This window comes from Lissotriton helveticus, chromosome 4_1, assembly GCF_964261635.1.
Source record: "Lissotriton helveticus chromosome 4_1, aLisHel1.1, whole genome shotgun sequence".
NCBI lineage: Eukaryota > Metazoa > Chordata > Amphibia > Caudata > Salamandridae > Lissotriton > Lissotriton helveticus.
In genome coordinates, this window is record NC_136063.1 from 869,777,922 (window position 1) to 869,794,424 (window position 16,503).

Below are 16,503 nucleotides of genomic sequence, written 5' to 3' on the forward strand. Positions count from 1 at the left end.
GAGGCACAGGGTCAAGACTGATTTGCATATAGCTGGGTCCGAACTGGGGTGACTAAGTGAGCTAAAGAACGATGATGGATTCAACCCAGATCTGTGACTGGGGGTGAGTGTCTGAAAAATGTCAGAGCTCCGTCCATAATCACCTTGTGATTGCTAAGTATACGTGTATGCATATTTAAAAAACGTATTTATTAATGATGTCATTATTCAATATGACACTGAAGCACAATGTCAAGGGACCGTCTGAGGCTGCGATGTATGATCAGAGAGGTGGCATTATTTGGACAGTATAATCAGTGCTAAATTTGTAAAAGAAGGAGTGCCAGTGCCCAAAGCTCTGCTCAGAAGCCCGCTTCCAGTGTTATTATATGTAATCACGTGGAGTAGCAAGGTGGCATAGCCTTAAATGCACTTCATGCCTCTTTAATCCGCTACCAGACACTCTGTGCCCCTTTTCCTCACTCTTGAAGGTTACTGCTTTCTTCCATTGTGACAGTTTCCATCATTCTCTTCCTCCCTCATTCTGCTTTTGGCAAATTCCTATGCCAAAAAATAGTTGCCAGTTCCCAAAAATAAGTGCCAGTGCCCTCCACCGGTAATCACGGCTCAACTTGAGCACTAACAGTATAACTCTGAAAACAATTCTATCACTGAGCAAAACTCTGGAGTTATGGGTGGAGTGCTTGACATAATTACAGGTTGACGCTTCCTATTGGCGCAAGGCCAAGGCTTATTAGCATAGGGGCAGTCCCTGTCGTGGTGTGATGAGAAATAAAAACAATGAGATGGAATGTTTTCCAGGATTTTTAACAGCGACAGAGAGGAATTCACCCTTCCGCCCAGCACATGTTTTCTCGCCACAGTACTCTAACAAAATTCACCCAACGAAGCCAGAATGTTCTACATAGAATTGGGGGACAGTGAAACACACATTGGAATGTTGGAGTTATTACAGCCCACTGCTAAAGGCTATACAGTTTTGAAAGACTCACTAACAAAGTTATAAATTGAGACATAGAAGATAATCTCTTACAAGGGACAGGTTTAGCACAGGGCTGGACTGGCTACCGGGCGTTTTGGCATGCTGCCGAGCTGGGGGCTGATTTTGTTGATGGGGACCTGCGTGTGCTGAACGAAATTCATTTTTCTTTGTTTATTTCAAAGCACACGCAGGTCTCCATCAATGAAATTAGCCCCCACCGCAGTGACATCAGCCCCCAGCTCGGCAGCATGCCAAAACGCCCGGTAGCCAGTTTGGCCCTGGTTTAGCACAAGGAGGGAAAAGGCTAAAATGGAATTAGAACATTCCACCGAATGAAGTTGAAATGTTGCAAATTAAGAGAAAGACACACGTTTGAATGTTATAGCAGAAGGATTCTACCAACCATTATTGGCCCTCTGCCACTCCATTGTCTTCATTGCAGCTCCCAACTGAACATTCTGTTGTGCTAAATAATTTTCTAGCATTCCTGAGCCATGCTCTGTTCTGATGTGTTTTCTTTTTGCATGTATTGTTTGCAAAGCCAATGGACCTTCACAGTCTGGGATCTATGAAAAACAATAGAGTGACGGGTGGAATTTTTGAAACAGTTCAGGACTTAAATGTTCCCATTGCAGCCGGACCAGAGTTCTTACCAAATGGGCCGTCCCTGTCAATAGCGGTGCGATGAGGAGAAAACACAATGGAATGTAACGTTGTCCAGATTATTGAACAGTGGCTGACATTGAATTCACACATTCCATCCATCACATATTTTCTCTTCACCGTACTATAACAAAATTCAACCCAATGAAGCCAGATTATTCCTCATAGAACACGGGAATGGTGAAAGAAACACAATGGAATGTCGAAGTCATTATAACCATCTGCTGAGGGCTGTTCTGTTGTTAAAGGCCTTGTAACCAAGTTGTGTATCAAGGCATAGGAGAGGTTCTCTTACAAGGCAAAGGAAAAGTCCAAGAAAAAAGTCTAAAATGGAAAGTGAAAATTCCACCCACTGAAGTTAGAATGTTGTAAACAAATAGGAAGACTACTATTGGGATGTTATACCAGAAGGTGTCTACCAGCCATTACTGGTCTCCTGCCACTTCATTGTGCTCAATGAAGATTCCAACATTCTGAAGTTCTAATTATTTCTTTTGTATTTCTCGATCATACACTTTTCGGATATGTTTTTTTTCTTCACACATACTTTTTATTATCCATGTTTTCTGAAATGGGAATAATTTAGGTCAATATATGTCTATATGGTATAATGGTGCTTTAGGAATTACATATATCTAAATTACCACCACATTGGTAAAATAAACAAGTAAAAAGTCATCACTCTGGAATGGATCGTCAAATAGACTTTATTTCAGCAGTCAAACAGAGCCATAAAAGTACAATAAAAATATAAAAAGCAGCATAGAAACATGTTAACAACTCAGACAATCAACAAATGAATAAATAAATACACAATAACACATTGAAGATAACAACATGCAAAATGTACCAACGACTCACAACCTCATGCCGTTAAAAAATCATTTCTTTCTCTTGATGGGGCACACTTTAAAAAGGAACCAACGTTGCTGCATAGTGTAGGATAGTTCAATTATTGCAGGCACAAAAAAGCATCATCTCATCTTCTAATACCACAGGCTCTAATTAAGTTGAACTAAAACATTTTGGAATTAGCCCTATAGTATTTGCAGAAGAAAGTGAAGTGGAGCATGCTCTGGGAAGAGGACTTATTGCAGGGGCACATTAACACATTAATAGAGTCATATTGGCCCGCCGGAAAACTTAAATACCACCTCATAATACGAAACTTGAATCTGGTTAGCAGAACTCGGTCCCATGCGGTAGCCATCCAAGACAGATATGTTTCCATATTGGGGGTGGTTTGCAAATTAACATACTCCCTGACAGAGATTTTGACTAATTCAAATTCCTCTATACACTGACTTTTCCTGGTTAGAAATGGTTTCCAAACCCAGGTAAGATCTGCCTTAGATATACTAATAGAGGGGTGAAAGAGCTGAGTTCTCCCCCAAGTCAGACATTTCCAGTTTAATATATTGTAGCCAGGGGAGTCTCTGTTGCAGTCAAGGCAGTCCAGGATCACCTTCCTATTCAGGCCTTCATGTGGGTCTGTCCAGGTGGCGCTCCACAGCGCCAACAGAGACAGTTCTTTTTGCTCTGGATGGAAGACATGTTAGTATAGCCCCAAATGCCATCTCCATAGGTGAGGAAGGGGAGAAACTTCCTCCTAAAAACCTCCAGCAGGTGGGGCCAAGGATTTTTTGCTGATGCGGGAGGCTTAGGTGTATATAAAGGCAGCAGCGCTGGCAAACCTTTGGGAGGCTTTGTACTTAACAGGGGCCCTAGTTACCCTTGGCATCAAGGTCCTCACCCAAACAGGAAAACTCCTGGGTAGAGGCAAGCTGGTGACCTTGAAGGTATATGCTTCCTAATATAGTCGATTTGGGCCCACAGTGCATGGCTAATGTTTCGAGTGGTTGATGGTTAGGCCCAAAGACCTCATAAAGCTTACACATTTCTTAAAAAAGGGTATGTAGGCTCTTGTGCGTTCTCCCTATTAAGACCACGTCTTCTGTGTAGAGTAAAGCAGGAACTTTTTTCGTGACCACCATTTGGACATCCGCAGTATAGGTGGACAGAGTCTCTTCCAGTACGTTAATTTATTACAATATAACTGGAATGGATATACATCACACATAACCACAATATAGGAACACATATAGACAAATCACTCACGGCTAGGTTTACAAAGAATTTGCTATGATTCATTCTTGGAGTAAGCCTGGCGTATTCCCTATTACTGTGAGTTCCTGGAATACTCCTGGAATTCAAGACTAAGGCAAAAGTAAGTTACACATATTTACAGCAAAACTTTGTGAAGCAGTTTCTCAGAGTTCTTCAGGAGAGGAAAGGGACTCTCTTCTTGTTCAAGGACATGCATAAAAGTGTGTGATTCAAGAAGGACATACTAAGGATTACATTTGGATTTTTGATGTTACCTCTAAACAAATCCACAATTGCCCTTAGGCAACTTAGACAATCCTTTGACACAGTTTGTTGTAGTCAATACCTTCTTACAAATTACAATTCCCAAACTTTCTCTGCCAGCGGGTAAATAGTTGGGATGGTTGCTTTGTCATGAACGCTTCTCTTGAAGACTTTTCTGCATGGTGATCCTGAATTTTATTCGTCTTTTTTTAACCATTTGTTTTATGACTTTAGCAGTACTTTCAGACCTGTGACAATGTTAACCAATGCCACAGAGCATGTGACCTGTCCATAAAATGATACATTAGTATTGACTCTCTTTGCTAAAAAAGAACCATGACCTATTTTTAAATAGGTCCAGCGCACTTGCTCCTAAATCGATAGAGGGCCAGCAAAGAAGGAGGTGTGCAGGTCCTTGAGAGTTCAAAGGACGAAAATGATAGAGGATTTATTTTCTGCGTTCCAGTATGGGAGGAGTACTCCATATAGAAGCAGATGCACTTACACACCCCAGAGGGTGTCATGCTTCATCATAGGGCTTGTTCCTCGTTGCCAGCGCTGAAGTGCCTGATGGGCACCTAGAAGGGGCTCTTTACCGGAGATCTTTTTTGTAGTCATCTGGTGAAGTGGGGGTTTAAGAGTGTTGATTCATAGTGTGTGTAAAGTAGTGTTTGTACAAAAAGAGATTTAAAATAGGTTTAGTAATGTTCCTGATCAAATACGTTTATTGATTGAGCTCACTAACCTAATTAACAAAATGTGGTGCTCAGTTAGGGTGCAATATCTCGATATTCATGAGGCTTATTAGGACCTTATTAGGTGTTCTTTTAAAGCCATAGCAACAAAACAAGGTGATGGACTTAGTGCAGAAACTTTTCAAGCACTCTTCCCAGTCATAGATGTGGGTTAAATCCGTCGTTCTTTTGCTGACCATGCCACCCCATGTATGTACTGATCCCAAATTGAAATTCGGTAACATGTCCCACAGACCACCGCCTACTCTTAAAAATGAAAAATGAAACTTTTCCACTTTTTATTTTTAAATGTTTCACATTTTACTTTAAGGAAAACGGGCTGCATTAAAAAAAATGGTTGCTTATTTTACTTAAAAGCCATCACAGACAAGGTGGTCTGCTGATCCCAGCAGGCCACCATCCTTTTGATGGCAGCGACTCCTAGTGGGTCACAAATTGTGACCTACCTCATTAATATTCAAGAGGTAGGTCTGTTAGCAACCCACTAAAAATTGCTAATGGGCCTGATATTACTTTTGTACATTGGTAATAGCGATTAACAATTTACAAAAAATCTTCAGGTCTAGCCCATTGTGTTTCTTGGAAATCACACAATACAACATGTAATAATATTTCCTTTGGATTGATCCTGCCATATATATTCTTTCAAATACCTCATACCATTAGATGTTTTATTATGTCCTTATGCTTTGGAAATGTCCCTTTAAATATTGTATTGACAAAATAAAATAAGATTTTTGAGAAATCATATGTTTGTAGCTTTTGCTTTAAAGGAATTCAAAATATGTTTAATGTTTTGCATTTTATGTCTTGTGTTGCAAGAGTCTTACAGAGAGATACAATCTGGACACACATCAACATGTGATGGAGACGCCAAACAATCTGCTGAATGTATTTTACTTGTTTTAAACGTTATACATGTTTAAAATATTTGTAGACATGTTTTTAATGAAGGGATTTTATGAGTTTATTAGCGATATGTATGTGGTGATTTTGTTTTATTCTGGGATGAGTCTTAATTATGTTTTCATGATGATGATTGTAGACCTGGCTGAGGTCAATAATGATGTAAATAAACTTGTAAACTTGCAATAAATGGGGGTATGCATTAATTAAGTTTATATCACCATTTACTTCTTTATATATATATTTTTTTCAGGTGTTGGCCTTTGTGCTGGCTGTGCTTTCTGTATGATTCTGTTGTTTTCTGTGTGATTCGATTTGAGTATCCCCGAGTACCCGTGGGTGGTATGTAAGTTGCTCTAAAGTTTGGAAATAATACTGTAGTAGAAGAGGGTGTAACTTTAGTGATTTGTCACTGACATACCGTTTTGTGTCTGTGTGTTTATAATTCCAGGTCCTTTAAATTTCTACTCCTTAATTTCCCATTTTGTCTTCTTACTTATTCGCAGATTGTCCCCATTTTTCAGCTACTCTTGTATGCCATCCCTCACATGTTCTCCTGGAATGTAGGACTACAGAGTACTACACACATGCCAATGCCAGCCATTATAGTACAAGTTTAGAATTAAATCCACATACTTACCCTTGGGAAGTGCATTTATGAACATGTGAACGATTACTGCAGAAATTTTAATACACATACTTCTCATCACCTTTTTGAATTAGGCCCTAACTGCTTACACTATTTTCACCTCAAAGACATACAAACCAAAAAAATAATATTCTACTTGTAAATCGTTGAGTTTAATCCACAGCATCTAGTGGACAATATAGTTAATACATGCAATTGATTTCTTACCTTGTTATGCCCAATAACACGATAACATATCATTGATCTTTATGTCAAACTTCATTGGAATAAAATGTTGTCCTCTGTTCCAGCACCTATTTGCAATATACATTTTACTTAAAAATGGGTTCATTCACTTTTAACATCAGGTTGACATGTTAACAGTTAGTTTTTGTTGGGAAGCTAGAAACTCCTATATAATTATTAAAATTCATTGAGTAAAGAAAGCTCATTTTAGCACTTCTTTTGACTGCTGTGAAAGTAATTGCAGTAATTAAATTGCCATCTAGTGGCTGTCTAAATGAAATGCTGTCTACTCTCCATGACACAAATATAAACTTAGGATATTTTCAGGTGCCAAGTGCTTGGTTATAATGGCAGACAATGTACGACGAGTGTGACATTCCCCATAATTTTCCGGTAAATAACACACATTTGTAGGATCATATTTGTTATTAACAGGACTTTTGCTATAATTTAAAAAAAAGAACAGAACTGCAAAATGCAAAGAAGGATTGTGCATAAACATTCATTCACGTGTGAAAGCTCTGTTGTCTTTTTTTCTAGTATTCAACTGTCTTCATTCTCCGAATTGTCACTTATTTTGACTAAAGCATTATCGTTACAATTTAATTGTGGCTATATATACCACACATCTCAAAGTGAAATGTTTCTTGGCACTAGATTATTATATATTATTTCTAACTAAATAGGTTGCATTCATTTTATGCAGCAGAGCAGTAGAAATGCTTAGTAACTTGGGGGGTCATTAGGATGGCGGTCGGAAAATTACTCCGACCGTCATGGTAGCGGGAAAACACCACCCACTAGGACCGCGGCATAACTGCCGGACCCACTAGTATGCTCTGCAATCGAAATCTGACCGCGGCGGTCGGATCATTGCATTTAACATTGCGGCGGTTGCTTCTGCCAGCAGCACCTCCGCTATGTACAAGAAAGCATGTTCTACATGTCCCTGCACTGCGAAGCAGGTACTGCACAGTGCCTGCCACCTGGTACAGGGACATGTAGGGGGTACCCCCAGTGCACCCACCCCCCAAGCACATTGGGGGCCCGCAATGGGCCCCCAGAGACATTTTATGCATGCCTTTCCATGGCAGTTCCACTGCTGCGGAAAAGCTGGCTACCGCCGGCATCATAATCATGCTGGTGGAGCCTGGCCCTGCACGGGCGCTGTTTTAGTGGTCCAACTCCACCCACCAGGCAAGCGTGCAGACTGCTACCGGCGGAAAAGTGGCAGGCGGAAAATCACACTGCTGCAGTCGTCACTGCCATGTTAAAGGGACGGGCGGTTTTCTGGTTGCCATCGCAGGCGGATTACTGCCGCCGGCCTGGCGGTTGCCATCGGTGGACCGGCGGAGGTCAACCGACCGCCGGTATATATATATATACATATATATATATATATATATATATGTCCCTTTGGGCATCCCTTTCATGAGCACCTCGTGCAGCTTCACCATCCAAGAATGACAGCGTCCAAATTCAAGTTTTCTATATTTCAATTTTTTATGATACCAGGTCGATAGCTGTCACACAAAACTCTGCTCCATACTATGTTCAGACAGAGCTTGCCTTCTACTGGGTCTCGTCGGGTTCTGCAATGTGAATCATTTAATTCTATGTCCCTTCTCTATTTTGCTGACCCTCAAAACAACTAGAGTAACAATTCCCAAACATATTACCAGGAATATCCTTCCACTAGCTTTGTGTTCCAAGTCCCACGTGCTGCTGCTGCACTCTTATGTATTTAGCATTTTGTAAACTTTATGTTTTTTATATATTTTCAAGAGTTTTTTTCTTTTTTCTCTAGAGGCACCATGACAAAAATTCAAATCTTTTCATTGTTCTCCTTACCAGGAGACTTCAGAGTGTTCTCAGAGCATCTGTCCTTATTATTCTTCAAACTAAGCCAAATGTGCCTACACAATTTTCATTGTTAGTCTGTCACTTCCCAATACATATTAACAAAATATATACTTCAGAATTAGTTTCCCCACAGCAATTTCATTTTCTCAAGAAAACTAAGTAAATTTCAAGCATCATTTTTAGAAATTCATGGATAAGCAAAAGTAGCATAGTGGTTGAAGTGGAAGGTGATTAAAGTGCAAAATGCGACATGGGTTCCATAACCTCTGCTACATTGACTCCAATAACTCACTTCTTATCCAAATATTTCAAAGCATTTTCTTCAAAATGACTCTTCCCAAAACAATTCCATTTTCTCTCAAAACGTATAATAACATTAATTCTCCTTTTTAGAAATTCATGATCAAACATTAGCAGCATAATGGTAAATGTGCAAGATAATTAAAGTGCAAAGTGCAACATAAATTTCATAACCTCCACTCCGTTAATTTAACAAACCCTATATTACTAGTTTAATAGTAAGGTCTCAAAGGTTCTTCTCTATAGTTACAATTAAGAACCGTCCTTTGCTCATATTAAAGTGCATAATGCTGCATCAATATTACAAAAGAATGTGAAATCCAATACAAAATGCTGTTTCCACCACCTTCCTATTAAAAAATAAAGTGAAATCAATTCCATTCAAAGTGTGCAATGCAATAATATCTACTATAAATCTTTTTCTATTTTTCTTTTTTCTTTTCTCTCCTTTATTTAATTTTTTAGGGTTTTTTAAATGTTATACCTCAGAGTATTGCCCTCAAAGATAGTTCTAAGATTGGAACATGTCCTGAGTCCCTTCAATATGGTTAAACGATTATTATATACAATATAAAATAGATCAATTCCAAGAAGGAGGGTTAAGAGAAGGAGAGTAAATGGGAAAAGGGGAGAAAGGGAAGAAAGGGAGGGGAATTGGAAGGAAAGGAAGAGGGAAAGGGAGAAAGTAAGGAAGGAAAGAAAGGAAAGAGGTGCGTCTTTAAAGATTGTTACAGGTTTCAAAGGTTGTGCAAATTCGGAATGCAAACCATATTAATTTTGTTATGATGATGTTGCCCCAATGTCAATCATCATAGATGTACAGACAGATCTGCATCCTTGTTATGGCCTCAAGGCATTTCTGTCCCAATCGAAATAATCAAACATTTATTTTATTTATTTAAAGGCTTATATAGCGCTAGACTCGACTCCCGAAGGAGTATCTCTGCGCTTGGTTCACCCATCAGGCTGAAAGGACAGTGCTCTCATGAATACGCAGGAGAGGGGGTACAATATTTAAAACAGGAACGTCTTCAACAGTTTCCTAAAAATTAGATAATTAGTGCATTGTCTCAGGTTACAAGGTAGTTTGTTCCAGAGACTGGGGCCCAAAAACGAGAGAGCTCTGCCTCCCAGTAACGCCTTTCTAATGGGCGGAACCTGTAACAGAAATTGGTTGCTAGAGCGGAGGGTACGTACAGGTTTATAAGGGATAAACTTTGGAGCCAGATACAAGGTACCTGAGCCAAAAATGCTTTTGTGAATGATACAACAGGTTTTGAATTTAACACGTTGTCGGATTGGTAACCAATGAAGTTTTTCCAAAAGAGGACGGGAGGGAGTTCTGGGAGGGGCATTGAGAACTAGCTTTGCCGCGCTGTTCTGAGCCACCTGTAGCCTGCTCAGCAAGTTGTCGTTCGCTGATATAAGGAGCCCATTACAATAGTCCAGGCGGCTAATTACTAGAGCCTGGACAAGGGTCTTTCTGGAAGTGTCTGGCAAAAAAGAAAACGCGCGTCTCAGGAGTCCGATTACCCGAAAGCAGGACCCAGTTGTTTGGTTGACGTGTTCCTTTAGAGACAGTCCTTGGTCCAGCCGAACACCTAGGTTCTTCACTGTCTGCTTAGGACTGGGGACGGGGCCCAAGTCTAATGGCCACCAATCAGGCGACCACAGTAGTGGAGCCTCCCCAAATAATATGACCTCGGTCTTCCCTAAATTACATTGCAGGAAATTCGAGGCCATCCAACAGGACACCGCCCTCATACCCTCAGCAATAGAGTGCTTGACTGCAGGAGTTAGAGTCTGAAATGGAAATAGAAGCGGAGTGTCGTCAGCGTACGACACCGGGATAAATCCATACACTCTCATAAGATCAGCTAGGGGGGGCCACATACACATTGAAAAGTGTGGGGCTCAGGCACGAGCCCTGTGGCACCCCCTTAGTGAGCTCCATAGGTGTTGAACGAAAGGAACCCAGGCTGACACTTTGTGAGCGGCCTGATAAAAAACTCTTCAGCCAAGACAGAGCCAGACCCCCGACCCCAACCTCCTGCAAACGACTGAGCAAGATTTCATGCGATATCGTGTCGAAAGCTGTGGACAGGTCCAACAGCACCAAAATCATAGAGCTCCCTTTATCCTGTGACATTCTGATGGTATCAGTCACAGAGAGGAGCGCCGATTCTGTGCTATAGTTGGGCCTGAATCCGGATTGAGAGTGATCTAAGCCTCCCGACAGCTCGATGAAATTCGACAAATGGTTGTTGATGTGCTTCTCTGTCATCTTGCTCAGGTAAGGTAAAAGGGATATGGGGCAGAGGTTGGATAAATCTGTCCATGGGAGAGCAGAGTTCTTACGAATGGGATTTACAAGAGCTTTCTTCCATTCCTGTGGTACCTGTCCCTCATCGAGAGAGAGATTCATCAGAGTCTGGCTCATAGGACGAAGTAAGTTGCCCAGAGAAGTAATAATTTTGGCAGGCAAAAGATCTAGAGGAGATCCTGTTTTAATTTGACCCCTCAATGTATGGCTATCGCTCTGACTGACCACAGGGAAGGCAGTGAGCGTGATAGTATCACGAGGTAGGGAGTGGTGGGGGGTTATAGGGGAACTACCCTTAGGGTTTGTAGCCTTGATGATTTTATCATATATCAGCTCTATTTTATTTAAAAAAAAGAGAGAGATGTTGTCACATAGTGATTGTGAGGAAGTTTCAGGACTTTCACAAGCCATAGGTTTAATGAAGGCTTGTAAAATACAATATAGTGCCTTGGAGGAATTACCAGCTTCCGCCAACTGAGAGGCGAGGTGATTCTTCTGAGCCAATCTAATATTTTTGTGATATGTGGACAAAGCATCAAAGTGACATGATTCTTGCTTCCTCAGATCCTTCTCACGGTCACCTCCTCTAAGGTGTGCCCTCACATGTTTGATACCCCAATAGTTAAACCTTGACAGGGACTGGATATGAGTCTGATTGAAATGGTAGACCATTGGGTAGTTCTTATCACCATTTTTTATCGCTCTCATATGTTAAAGGATTCTTAATTTTAATTTGTTATTAGTGCCACTAATGTATCATTTTTTGCAACCACATTTTAAAACATAGATGACATTTTCTGTTTTGCATGTTATTCTTTCCATAATTGGTAGTACATGACCTTCAGCTGTGTAATAACTCTTGCAGTTCAATCCATGTTTACAGGCTTTGCAGGAATTGCACTGTTTGAAGCCCTCCGTGACCCTGACCAACGAATTCCCTTGTCCTTGCTGTTTTAGCTTGCCAACATAGTGACTCTAGGTAAGAATATCTCCCAAAGATCTCACTTTTTTTGATGTTACTTGTGGTCCTTTCTCGACCATTTCTCCAAGATGATCATCATTTTTTAGGATATGCCAATTCTTTCGGAGAATTTTCGTAATATCATATCATATTCCAGGAACAGTCTCTTTACTGTTTTGCTGTTCTCTTCCTGAATATTTTTCTGATACGGACACTGTCCTCTCGTTTTTTCTTTTACCCTTCTCCTGGCATTCTTCAGTACTGTCATTGAGTGTCCACATTCTCTGAAAGTTCTTACCATCCTACATAGCTCCTCATCATATAACTCTTCAGTTGAACATACCTGCCTTGCTCTTAACATCGAGGTACATGGAATGCTCCATTTGAGGCTGTCTGGGTGGCCACTATTCGCATGTAGAATGGAGTTGGTTGCTGTTGGTTTCCTATGAATTCTAGTTCTCAATATATTATCCCTAACCTCCAAATCTACATCCATGAAATTGCAAGATTGACAACTCTGTGTGTATGTAAACTTTAAATTACAATCATTGTGATTCCATCTGGTCAAAAAGAGTTCTAATTCATTTTCATTACCTTCCAACAGGATTTATAAGTCGTTGATGAATCGAGTTCATAGTACCACTTTCTATGTGTATTGATTGTTCTGATCATGTAGATGGGGGCCAAGGAGGTGCCCATTGCTGTTCCTTGTATCTACTGGTAAAATCTGCCATCAAATGTGAAAACATTGTGCATGAGACAGTAAATTAACATATGCATCAACATTCGTATATGGTCCAACCATTCCACGGGTCGATCCCTTAGGAATCTCTTGCAGGCATGCATTCCCTTCCCATGTTCATTGGGGGTGTATAATGACACCACATCCATGGTTATCATTATATAGTCTCCCTTCCAGGGAATGTTATCCAGTTTCTTTAAAAATTCCATACTGTCCTTTAAATATGATGGGAGGGCTGTAACATATTCTTGTAGACATAAATTAAGGAATCTAGAGCTTTTCTCCAAAAGTGAACCTATTGAGCTCACTATCTGTCTTCCTGGTGGATTAATCACGCTCTTATGCAATTTTCTGGTGCTCATCTCACTTTTTAAGCCTCTGCGGATCTTGGGAAGCCGTTTTTGCTAACTGGGGACCTCTCGACTTACCGCACATGATTGGGTCTCCCGACCCATCCCCTTTTGTATAGGACTTGGTGTAATCATAGGACCAGCTAGATCAGTCTGAGGCCCGCCCCCAACTCATAAGAGGATGCCAGATGTTTATCAACTTATCCTCCACACCTTCATATTCTAGCTGGGCCATGGCAAACGAGGCTTTAAGCCAGTCCTCTCTTTTTGGTGGGAGGGGATCTCTCCATTTCTTGCAGATCTCTCTCCGCACCAACAGAATCATATATAATAAGAGACCAAGAGACCTCTGTCTCGCTGTGAGGCTGTCTGACAAAAGACACCATCATCTCCAAATAGGACTAAGGAAAGATTCACATCAACCCTGGTTTTAAAGATGTCCCGAAGTGAGTCACCCACCTCTTTCCAAAATGATTTCAATTCTGAGCACTCAAAAAAGACGTGAAGGTCATTAGCTGAAAGTGTTTGGCATCTTGGACATTTGGGTGGAGGTACTGGGGTGAACTTTGCTATCTTAGCTGGGGAGTAATAATGTCTATTGATAACAAAGAAAGGATTATTTTTCAGACAGGCAGTTTTTATGAACTTATATAGTGTCTTTAATGATGACTCAAAAAGGGACTCTACTGAGGATTCTATGGGGGTTCGGTTCCATACCGCCTCTGGGGAAGGAATTGCTAGATCTTCAGCTTCTAGTAGATGATGATACCATATTGAGATTTCCTTTTTGATTGGTAGAGCGGATTGACACGACCTCTCAATCTCTCCATTTCCCCTTACCTCCTCCCTCTCTGCATCATACCAGGACACTAGCTGTAAATATTTGAATCTAAATAATCCTGTGCCTATCTTAACTCCTAGATATTCCCATGGATGCACTCCTTCGGTGTCCACCAGCTCTTTCCAGGTGTTAATTCGTGCCCTCTTTATTGGCAAAGCTAGACTGTCTTTCAGACACTCCGGGGTTCCAGGCAATTCCCAGACTGGTGCCAGGTCCAAAAAGTAACCTATCCCCCAACTAAGTCTCGCCCTGTGCCACAACTCCAGAGCTGCCCTCAAGACCTTCAAACGTACCCACTTAAAGAATATGGGGGACCCAAACTTGTACAGAAAAGCCTCGCCTCCTCCTTTAGCTCTCACCATCTCTACCAGCAATCTGCCCCAAGCTGACTCATCGGGTTTCACAAGTAACATCCGGATGCTCTTAAACTGGAATGCTACTGCATAGAGGCCAATGTCGGGAAGAGCCATCCCTCCTTTAATTAATCTGCGTCTGAGTTTTTTCCAAGTCAGTCAGACCCCCTTGTCCCCCCAAACAAAGCTCCCAATCTTGCTCTGTACTTTACTAATGTCTGTCTTTCGAAAAGGTCAGAGGTATAGTTGAAATAAATAAGAACGCTTAGGGAGAAAGACCATCTTTACCAAATAGATTTTCCCGTAAATGGTTAGAGGGAGATTTCTCCATCTACTGAAAAGACGGTCTATTTCTTTAGTCACTCTGCTTAGATTACTCTGGGGATTTTTTTCCAGATCTTTCACAATATAGATCCCCAGATATCTAAACTCCAGGCTCACTGATCCCCTCCACTGCTCCAGATTCCAGCACATAACCTCTGTTTTTGATCTATTCACCGCGTAGCCTGACATGAACCCAAATTCAACCAATAACTCCTCGACCCGAGGAATCGCCACCTCCGGGTCACTTATATAATATCAGGTCATCTGCATAAAGGGCTAATTTGGAGCTATAGAGTTCAGACCAATAAGGGGGGATTAATTCATTTAACCTTAAAGCTTGCACCAAGGGTTCAATGTAATTATAAAATAATAGGGGGGAGATGGGACACCCCTGCCTGGTTCCTCGCTGAATATTAATGCTTGGTGTTAACAGACCATTTGAGAGGATCCACGCAGGGGCTCCCTGATAGCAATTCTGTAGGGTCTGTATGAAAATGGGACCAAACCCCAATACCTTCAAAACCTCCCATAGGAACACCCAGCAGACTCTATTGAACGCCTTGGCCGCATCTTATGCGAATACGGCCAAGGGGTCAGATCTTTGAATGGTTAGATCTATATTGCCTATCAATAGATGTGTCTACTCCTGGATGCGCCTTCCAGCCACGAAACCCTTTCTGGTCTGTATGTATCAGCTTAGGTATCAGTTTTGCCAATCTCCCCACCAAAACACCCATAAAGATTTTGTAATCGGCATTTAGCAGGGAGATTGGCCGATATGAGTCAGCCCTCAGGGGGTCCTTTCCTGGCTTTAAGATTAGGACTTTTATTGCCTCCTTCCACGAGTTAGGTACTCTACCAGCTGGGCAATATACTGAGTTAAAAATAGTGCCCAGAATGGGAGACAGTTCTTCTGCAAAATGCTTATATACTTCACTTGGAAGTGAGTCCGAGCCGGCAGCTTTTTTATTCTTTGATTTCTTAATCTGCTCTGTGATTTCCTCCAATGTGATAGGAGCATCTAAACTGTTCCTACCCTCCTTAGACAATATGGGCAATAGTATATTACTCAGCCATGAGCGAATGGAACAAGGGGATGGAGCCAGACCCTCCTTATGGAGGTCTGAGAACAGCGAAAGAAGGCAGATTTGCATATCCTCATTTTTACTTGATGTCTCCCCATTATCGTTAACAATCAGTTCTTTAATATCGTTTCTGGTACAGTCAACTCTGGCTTTCCATGCCAGCAGGGCTCCTGCTTTTTCCCCATACTCAAAATTGTGCATATTTCTAGTGTCCCATTGTGCTCTACATCTTGCATCCAGCTTCCCTCTATATTCCTGTCGAGCCTCATCTAAATCCTACAAAACTTGCAAAAGATGCTCCGGGTCCCCAATATTTAAGGCATTTCTGTCCTTCTCTAACTTCTTTATTCTTCCCTCAATATTTTTCAGTACCACGGCCTCTGCCCTATTCTTAGAGCATATGATACTGTGTTGTCTCCCCCTTAGGCATGCCTTGTATGCATCCCAAATAAAATCCATTGTTGAAGAGCCGATATTCAGCGGGAAAAATTCTAAAGAAAAAGACTTCATAGTCTCAATAACTTCAGAGTCGAGAAGCATGGACCTATTTAGCGTCCATCTAGGCTGTACCTGCAACCCTTTACTCTGAAATATAAACTGCAAGGGTGCATGGTCTGAAAGGTGGCTTGGCATAACGGTAATCCCCTCTATATCATTCAAGAACTGTCTATCTATAAAAACATAGTCGATCCTAGAGGAGTGACCGTATTTCTTGCTATAAAACGTGAAGCCCTGTTGATTACCCTTCATAGCTCTCAACACATCGGTCAGATCTAGATCTTGGATCAGGTTTAATAATGCATGACGTATC